Raw genomic sequence first — 8,362 nt, forward strand, 5'->3', positions numbered from 1 at the left:
CTCATACGTAGTCTAACGAAGAGACTTATGTAATAGCTCACCTAGCTAACTTTATTTCTCAACAGGATCCAAGTATATATATAATATGCAGATATGAAATGGGGATAACTGTTCGACCATGTCCCGCAATACCACCCTCTAAGATAGGAGCTGGAGAACAGTTTACCTGATTGAAACTCCTGCACTTCAGATTTCTACTATCCGGCAGAGGCTCCCTTTTATTCAGAATTAACTTACAAAGATGCATCTTAAACTTCAATGAAACAATGCTGAGAGTTACAAAGTGTATATAACACTCTCCCCTCCTGATATTGTGTGATTTTGAAGGGCAGAGGGTGGCAACAAAGCCCTTTTTCAAAAGTGTTTGCAAGCCAGCTGCAAGATCCAGGCAGCTTAAAATCTCCCTGGATGTCTTGAGTATTTTTTTAATAATATAAAGATGGTTTAAAAAATGGGTTTTGCTTGTAATTGCATAACTAACTTGTTTTGAGCAGAGGATCTGGATTCTTTGTGCCAAGGAACAAACAATTCTGCTTTCTGTGTTCTGCATTCCACAGCCTGAATTCTCTGTGCTAAAGTGGCCAATTTCTTATTATTGTGAGCCTCTCTCTCACCCAGGGGTTATAGGCACATACAATAGAGATTTAGGTAGAATGTTCCTATGTTGCCAGACTTTGTCCTAATCCTTCAGGGCTCTGCTGAGTGGATTTTTTTGGTACTCTTGTCTCCAGGTCTGTGCTTTACAAAAAGGAGGCTTCTCAAAATAACATACTTGAGCTCCTCCTCCAAGGAACAGCCATAGTGCAATACAGACACACTTACTTCTAAAGGGCAAATAATTATATATTTTATGAAAGAGAGTTAATTACAATGCTGAAGAGCAAACCAGGCTTAATGCTTTCTCTGGCCTACTATCACCTGGCATTGGCCGCTGTCGGAATACAGGATACTTGGCTAGATGGACCTTTGGTCTGACCCAGTTTGGCCGTTCTTATGATGCACTACAGTGGCGCAGCTGTGCCAGTTCAGCGTTTTCAGTGTACACCTGTGCATAGATGCTGGAACTAGAGGTGCTGCCACAGCTGGCTTGAAGGGGTTGCCATCACATTCAGGGTTTATAGTTTAGTTCAGTGCCTCTCAGCACCCCTTCTATAAACATTGTTGTAGCACTCCTGGACCCATGGTTCATGTAGATTTAAGCCTACAGTCTTCAGCAATGATTCCTTTTGGAACTGGCTTGCTTAGCCTAGTCCCTTACTCCTCATTTCCTTGGCTCTGTGGTCTTTACTCCCATGCATTGAGTGAATCATGCTTAACAAGACTTTTGCAAGCAATTAAGTCAGTGTTTATCAGCTGGGGGCATTTAATCACTTATCCCATTTTTAAAAAGCAGCTGCAGTAATGAGTCTGTTAGTGATATGAGTTGTAGGATTGGAGCAATGGCGCTGGAACAGCGTTACAACTCCAGAGTGCGTACAGCCTCATTTCTCCATTCAACCTTACATGGCCTGTCAGCACCTACCTTACCCTTGAGGCGCCTACCACTAGAGAATACCGTGAAAAGCTGCTCTTTCAGCAACAGCAGCCCCCCACTAATGCAGTGGAAGCTCCATTGTGTTGTGCTGCAGCCTTACTTGCAGAAAAGAGTGCCAGCCACCCCCACCCACCTGAAGGCACCCAGGAAAATCTTTAGCATTAGCTCCCTGTATGGTCCCAGGGCATCACCTGCTGGACAGGCAGGAACTGAAGTTGCACCATAGGGGGATACTAACACATTGTTAGAGCAGACCTACACATGTCCAAGAGCATTACACCACCAGGAGAGATAGTTATGCTACATCCTTGAATATCTTCGAGGCATTAACACTGCATTAGGAGGACCGGTACAGTGGATCCCTCAGATGAGATGGCACTCTCAGACGAGAAGGGGCACATTAACCTAGACCATTGCACAGCTGGACTGTGGGCAAGATCCCTGTGGAGTCCGACCATGCCTCTGCCAGTCACTGTTCTGCATGAAGGGCCATTGTGTCTACAGAAAGAACTCCAGACCCAAGGCTGAAGTGAAAACCACCCATTCCCCTCTTCATGCCTCCTATAGCTGCTGCTTATTTGCCAACTTTTCCTGCTCTGTGCTTAGGTCTCCAACTAAAGATTAGATTGATCTACATCACTCCGGGTTGTGAAAAATGTCCTGTGCAATGTTGTTAACCCCCTAGCCCCCATTGTAGACGTAGCTAGGTCGACGGAAGAATTTGTTCATCAGCCTAGCTACTGGCCCTCAGAGAGGTGGATGGACCGAAAACCCTCTTCCGTCAACATAGGAGACATCTATACTCCAGTGGCACAGGTGCACTTCCATAGTTATGCTGCTATAGGTGTAGTACCCCTCAGTGTCTATTCTTTAAGGCTTTTTGTTTGGTGTTTTTTGGCGGGGGTGAGGGGGGTTCAACTGAATTTCAGGCTAATAGATTCCCAGCCAAGTGAGTGTAGCTCCCTGCCAGCAGCACTGCCTGAGTGACCCAGGCCGTCGGCAACAGCCACAAGACTTGTCAGCATTGCCTGGAAATTATAAAGTGGGGATTCCACCCTGGCTGTCTGGGAACCCAAGGAATCTGTTCCAAGGGGAACAGCTTATCCTCCTGACACGAGATTCTGGCCCTGATGGTGGGCGATTTTTCAGAGTCTAGTCTGTGCTGAGCCCTTGGCAGTAGGATGCTTTCTCATGGCTTTACTGTTCTGCCTACAGCACCCCCATGTGCAGGTGCTAGACAGTGTAACAGAATCCCTATCCAGTAGAACTGGCTAAATCTCCCAGCAGCTCCCATACAACTTGGCTCTTCAGTCATGAGACCATTTCTCAAAGGGATTACATTAGTCATATAGATAAAAGGAGGTCTCAGGTAGGAAGAAGCTTTCCTAACCAGCCATCAACTTGCACATGTTTGATGAGGAATCTACTGCTGGGACAGTTTTCCCTGCAGCTCTCAGGGGCACTAATGGGGAAAAGAGGAACAAGAAATCCAAGATCACAAGGAGTGTGGGGAAGCAAATAAGGGAGTGGAGGTGTTAGAGAGGCTGAGGGAGTCTGAGATGGGGAGTGTTAGAACTAGGGGGCACATGATTGCGAGGGATTGAGATTGTAAAAGTCTGGGGTGGATGGGTGAGAAAGGGGATAGGGGTCAAAGGGAGGGTTGGGAGAGCCCAGGGTCCATGCATGCATGTGGGGCTTTGTTTGTAGGAGAGCCTAGAGTCACAGATAGGTGACCCTTGGCAGGGGCTGGGGTTGGAGAGAAGCTGGGGTGGGGGAGGGAGTCCCTGTGTGAAGAGAGGGGTTGAGGCCTACAGGGGAGCCCTGAGAGCAGGTTAGATGAACTGTAGGTGTGTGTTCAGGCTGTCCTGGAGCCCTGTTGGGAGTGGGGGCAGCTGGTGGGTGTCAGGAAGCCGGGACTGGAGGGAAGTATGTGTGTTCAGGAGTGGGGGCTGTCCTGGAGCCCTCTGGGGGGCAGCTGGATTTAAGGGAGGGGGTTGTATGGAAGCCAGGGCTGAGGATGTGTCTTGGGGGAAGGCTGTCCTGGTGGTTATCAAAGGGGGCTGTAGGGGAGCTGGATGGAGCTCTGTGTATTTGGGGGTGCAGGGAGCTGGTGGATGTAGTAGGGGGCTGCTGGGAAGACTGGGCTGGGGGAGCTGTGTGTATTCAGGAGTCAGGGCTGTCCCAGAGTCCCGGGGGGGTCAAAATGTCTGGAGAAGCTCTCAAAAATGGGTGCCAACCTCAAGGCAGACTGTCAAAAAACGGGACACAAACCCCAAATTGGTTGTGTGCTCTATAATTAGATTTCACCCACCAAGTAACAAGTATGAACTCTGCAAGCACTAGAACCACCTTCCCATGGAGTCACACACAGGGCAGGCACTCTGGTCTACTCTTGCCACCCAGACAAGGCCGCCTCTGTGATAGATGGTCCCTTCTACCCAAACTCACAGTAATATTCAGGTTACTCCCAATCCCAAAGGATCAGTCACTTACTCTACATCAATTGCACCCCAGATCTCTCACCAAAGACAACATGGGTAATCAATCCTGTAATAGTTCATAAATCTTTAGTTCAATTCAGAAAAGAAATGAGTTCTTTACAAGATTCAAGCAGGTGAATGTAACACACAGTTAGTCTTCGGTTCCAAAAGGTGATAGTAACTGCTATATATGCAAGCTCTCTATGTTCTTTAGGGCTAACCCAAACTAAACAGCTTGGGGATCCCTTGCTTATACTTAGAAATATGACCCTTTGTGAATGCCAAGCAGCATAGGGTATGATCATTTCTCTTTAACAGGGATTTTTATTCCCTTCCCCCAGCGTTCAAGCTGTGAAAGGATCAGGGCTTGGGCACCATACCCTCTTCATGGGTGTGAAGGAAGCAAACAACAAAGTCTTTTGTCCACTGATGTCCCACAATGGTTTGTCTGGCGTCTATAGGCCTTCTTTTATTGGGGAGGAGGAGGTAAGGTAAATTAGTATTCAACACTTAATGCTTCTCCCCTGACTGGGGGTTTGACAGTTTTAGCGAATACTTAAATATTACCTTATAACGGGGTGAAGATGTTACTAGTAAGATTAAGTAAGCAGCCTACAAGCATTGAATAAAGTCTGAACATTAAACACATTCTTATCTCTCTTTTAACAATGGTAACGCACAGATGAGCCAGACTGGTACCCAGCTATGCATTTGTCAATGTTCAGTGGGGCCCAGGGGCCTTAGCAGGAGTTGGCACCTGGTCTGCCAGCATTACAGAGGAGCTGGTGGATGTAGGAGGGTGCTGTAGGGAAGCCAGGGCTGGGGGGAAGCTGTGTGTATTCAGGGGTAGGGACTGTGCTGGACCCCTGGGGGTGGGGAACTGGTGGGTGTAGGGTGGTCTGTAGGGAAGTTGGGACTGTATGTTCAAGAGAGCTGTGTGTGTCAGGGGACTGTAGGGGACTCTGAGTGCTGGGGGACTGCAAGGAAGCTGGGGGGGCTCTGTTCTGGGGGGCAGTAGTGAAGCTGGGAGCTCTGCATGCTGCAGGGCTCCAGGGAAGCCGGTGGGGGGAGGGAGGAGGGTCTCCCTGCTGTGGAAGCTGGGAGGTGGGGGGTGTGTGTCTCTGTGTGCTCAGGGAGCTGTAGGGAAGAGGGGTTGGGGGCTGTGTGTTGGGGGACTGTGGGGAAATTGGCCAGGGAACCTCTGTATATTGGGGGGCTTTAGGGAAGCAGGGGGCTCTGTATTGGGAGCTGTAGGGAAGCGGGAGGGTCTTGGGGGCTGTTGTGAAGCAGGGGGGGCTGTGGGGAAGCAGGGGGCTCTGTGTGCTCGGGGGGCTGTGGGGAAGCGGGGGGACTCTGTGTGATGGGGGTTGTGGGGAAGCAGGGGGGCTGTGGGGAAGCAGGGGGTCTCTGTGCGCTCGGGGGGCTGTGGGGAAGCAGGGGGGCTCTGTGTGATGGGGGCTGTGGGGAAGCGGTGGGCTTGGTGTGCTCGGGGGTCTGTGGGGAAGCGGGAGGGCTCTGTGTGCTCGGGGGTCTGTGGGGGAGCGCGGGGGCTCTGTGCGCTCAGGGGGCTGTGGGGAAGTGGGGGGGGCTCTGTATGATGGGGGTTGTAGGGGAAACGGGGGGCTTGGTGTGCTCGGGGGTCTGTGGGGAAGCGGGAGGGCTCTGTGTGCTCGGGGGTCTGTGGGGGAGCGCGGGGGCTCTGTGCGCTCGGGGGGCTGTGGGGAAGCGGGGGGGCTCTGTATGATGGGGGTTGTAGGGGAAACGGGGGGCTTGGTGTGCTCGGGGGTCTGTGGGGAAGCGGGAGGGCTCTGTGTGCTCGGGGGGCTGTGGGGAAGCAGGGGGGCTCTGTGTGATGGGGGTTGTGGGGGAGTGGGGGGGCTCTGTGTGATGGGGAGCTGTGGGAAAGCGGGGGGGCTGTGTACTCGGGGAGCTGTAGTGAAACGGGGGTCTCTGTGGGGAAGCGGGGGTCTCTGTGCGCTCGGGGGGGTCTGTGCGATGGGGGTCTGTGGGGGAGCGGGGGGGCTCTGTGCGCTCGGGGGGCTGTGGGGAAGCGGGGGGGCTCTGTGCGCTCGGGGGGCTGTGGGGAAGCGGGGGGGCTCTGTGTGATGGGGGTTGTAGGGGGAGCGCTGTGTGCTTGGGGGGTTGTGGGGAAACGGGGGGGGCTCTGTGTGATGGGGGCTGTGGGGAAGCGGGGGGGCGTTGTGTGATGGGGGGGCTGTGGGGAAGCGGGGGGGCTCTGTGTGATGGGGTTGTAGGGGAAGCGGGGGGGCTCTGTGTGATGGGGGGCTGTGGGGAAGCGGGGGGGGCGCTGTGTGATGGGGGTTGTAGGGGAAGCGGGGGGGCTCTGTGCGCTCGGGGGGCTGTGGGGAAGCGGGGGGGCTCTGTGTGATGGGGGTTGTAGGGGGAGTGCTGTGTGCTTGGGGGGTTGTGGGGAAACGGGGGGGCTCTGTGTGATGGGGGGCTGTGGGGAAGCGGGGGGGCGTTGTGTGATGGGGGGGCTGTGGGGAAGCGGGGGGGCTCTGTGTGATGGGGGTTGTAGGGGAAGCGGGGGGGCTCTGTGTGATGGGGGGGCTGTGGGGAAGCGGGGGGGCGCTGTGTGATGGGGGTTGTAGGGGAAGCGGGGGGGCTCTGTGTGATGGGGAGTGCGGGGGGGCTCTGTGTGATGGGGGGTCTCTGTGTGATGGGGGCTGTGAGGGAGCGGGGGTGCGCTGTGTGATGGGGGGCTGTGAGGGAGCGGGGTGCGCTGTGTGATGGGGGGCTGTGAGGGAGCGGGGTGCGCTGTGTGATGGGGGTTGTGGGGAAGCGGGGGGGCTGTGTGCGCTCGGGGGGCTGTGAGGGAGCGGGGGGGGCGCTGTGCGATGGGGGGCTGTGGGGAAGCGGGGGGTCTCTGTGTGATGGGGTTGTGGGGAAACGGGGGGGCTCTGTGTGATGGGGGGGCTGTGGGGAAGCGGGGGGGATCTGTGTGATGGGGGGGCTGTGGGGAAGCGGGGGGTCTCTGTGTGATGGGGGTTGTAGGGGAAGCGGGGGGGCTCTGTGTGATGGGGGTTGTAGGGGAAGCGGGGGGGGCGCTGAGTGATGGGGGTTGTAGGGGAAGCGGGGGGCGCTGTGTGATGGGGGTTGTAGGGGAAGCGGGGGGGCGCTGTGTGATGGGGGTTGTGGGGGAGCGGGGGGTCTCTGTGTGATGGGGGGTTGTGGGGAAGCGGGGGGGGCGCTGTGTGATGGGGGGCTGTGGGGAAGCGGGGGGGCGCTGTGTGCGCTCGGGGGGCTGTGGGGGGAGCGGGGGTCTCTGTGTGCTCGGGGGGGCTGTGGGGAAGCGGGGGGGCTCTGTGCGCTCGGGGGGCTGTGGGAGAGCGGGGGCGGCGCTGTGTGATGGGGTTGTGGGGAAGCGGGGAGGCGCTGTGTGATGGGAGGTGCGGGGGAGCGGGGGGGCGCTGTGTGATGGGGCTGTGGGGAAGCGGGGGGGCTCTGTGTGATGGGGGGCTGTGAGGGAGCGGGGGGCGCTGTGTGATGGGGGGGCTGTGGGGAAGCGGGGGGTCTCTGTGTGATGGGGGTTGTAGGGGGAGCGCTGTGTGCTTGGGGGGTTGTGGGGAAGCGGGGGGGCGCTGTGTGATGGGAGGTGCGGGGGTGCGGGGGGGGCGCTGTGTGATGGGGGTTGTGGGGGAGCGGGGGGCGTTGTGTGATGGGGGTTGTGGGGAAGCGGGGGGGCTGTGTGCGCTCGGGGGGCTGTGAGGGAGCGGGGGGCGCTGTGTGATGGGGGTTGTGGGGGAGCGGGGGGGCTCTGTGTGATGGGGGGTTGTGGGGGAGCGGGGGGGCTCTGTGTGATGGGGGGGCTGTGGGGAAGCGGGGGGGCTCTGTGCGCTCGGGGGGCTGTGAGGGAGCGGGAGGGCGCTGTGTGATGGGGGGCTGTGGGGAAGCGGGGGGGGCTGTGTGCGCTCGGGGGGCTGTGGGGAAGCGGGGGGGCTCTGTGTGATGGGGGTTGTAGGGGAAGCGGGGGGGCTCTGTGTGATGGGGGGCTGTGGGGAAGCGGGGGGGCTGTGTGATGGGGGGTTGTGGGGAAGCGGGGGGGCGCTGTGTGATGGGGGGCTGTGGGGAAGCGGGGGGTCTCTGTGTGATGGGGGCTGTGAGGGAGCGGGGGGGCTCTGTGTGATGGGGAGTTGTGGGGGAGCGGGGGGCTCTGTGTGATGGGGGGAAGCGGGGGGGGCGCTGTGTGATGGGGGGTTGTGGGGGAGCGGGGGGGCGCTGTGTGATGGGGGGCTGTGGGGAAGCGGGGGGGGCGCTGTGTGATGGGGGTTGTAGGGGAAGCGGGGGGCGCTGTGTGATGGGGGGAAGCGGGGGGGCGCTGTGTGAT

This window comes from Chrysemys picta, chromosome 9 (assembly GCF_011386835.1).
Source record: "Chrysemys picta bellii isolate R12L10 chromosome 9, ASM1138683v2, whole genome shotgun sequence".
NCBI lineage: Eukaryota > Metazoa > Chordata > Testudines > Emydidae > Chrysemys > Chrysemys picta.